Genomic DNA, 1,231 nt, shown 5'->3' on the forward strand with positions numbered 1-1,231 from the left:
GTCTCGGCTGCTGCGTGCTCTCAGCTTGCTTTGTTCCATTGATGTGCGTGGTGTAACACGTCTTGCAGGTGGGTTTTTAAAACAAACAAAAAAAGAAAATAAAAAAAGGCACATCCCAGTTCCCAGTCCCACTGCGAGCAGCTCCCTGGCCAGCTGCCAGGCAGGCTGCAACACGTCTCCACCTATCTCGCACTGGTGCTCTTCATCTCCGATAATTGGGGCATGCCGAACACTGAGGCACAGGCCAACATGAGGGGACACCAGAAGCCATTGTTAGCTTCCAGGATAACTTCAACTATTTCCTTCACAGTATTTTCAGCTGGATCTGAGTCCACCACCAGTGTGATAAAAGGTCCATAAAAATGTAGCCAGTCAGCAAAAAACAAAAAAAGAAAAAAAAGAACAAACCACTCACGATACCGGTTGCTATGCAAGGTCTCCAGTGGCAATAGCTATTTATGGCGAAAGGCTCTGCCTAAGGGACCTTTTTCTGAGGGCTTAAGTTCTTAAATTGCTTCTTTTGGTCAGGTTCCTGGGGAAGGCGTGACTCCCCTGCACACGTCCTGTCTGCACTGGTTTTGTGGCGTTGTAACGGGAGGTGTCTGCTGGAGGTGGACCACCCCCATCGAACAGATGATGAGGAGCAGGAAAGGGGCTGGGGTTCCCCTCTCTGGTATGAAGCACTTGGTGTTTGTAAGCAGACAGGATCCCTGGGACAGCTGGTGCTCTGAAGCTGGCAGATGCGAGGCCATCACATGGAAAGACGTACTCTTTGTCGTGTGCCATGGGGTATCTGCATTTATTCGGTTACACACAAGACCACTCCATATGCACTAGGGGATGAGGCAAGATCCTACTTGTTCCAAGACAGGTTGGCCTGAGCAGGGCTGGAATCTGGTTACAAGCCCCCTGCACTCAGATGGGTCTGCTTTCAAAGGCCTGGCACCAAACCGGGCTGGTGGTAACAGGGTTCGGCCACCTTTCCTCTTCTGCTGTCACCAGCCTTTCCAAGATAGCTGATCTGGGAGAAGGGCAGATGTGTCGGTGGAGGAGCAGGGGCTTCCCTTGTGCCATTTGCAGAAGGCAGGCCAACCCAAAGGTCTCCGCAGTGGATCCTTTGCCAGACCATACTCCTCCATCACCACAAGGGAGAGGTCAACACCTCTGATACAGACAGAGCAATAAACATTTTATAATGTACAATAAAAGATTAAAGGCATCTCTCGCGTCC

Source organism: Buceros rhinoceros, unplaced genomic scaffold (assembly GCF_000710305.1).
Source record: "Buceros rhinoceros silvestris isolate BGI_N320 unplaced genomic scaffold, ASM71030v1 scaffold14510, whole genome shotgun sequence".
NCBI classification, from domain to species: Eukaryota; Metazoa; Chordata; class Aves; order Bucerotiformes; family Bucerotidae; genus Buceros; species Buceros rhinoceros.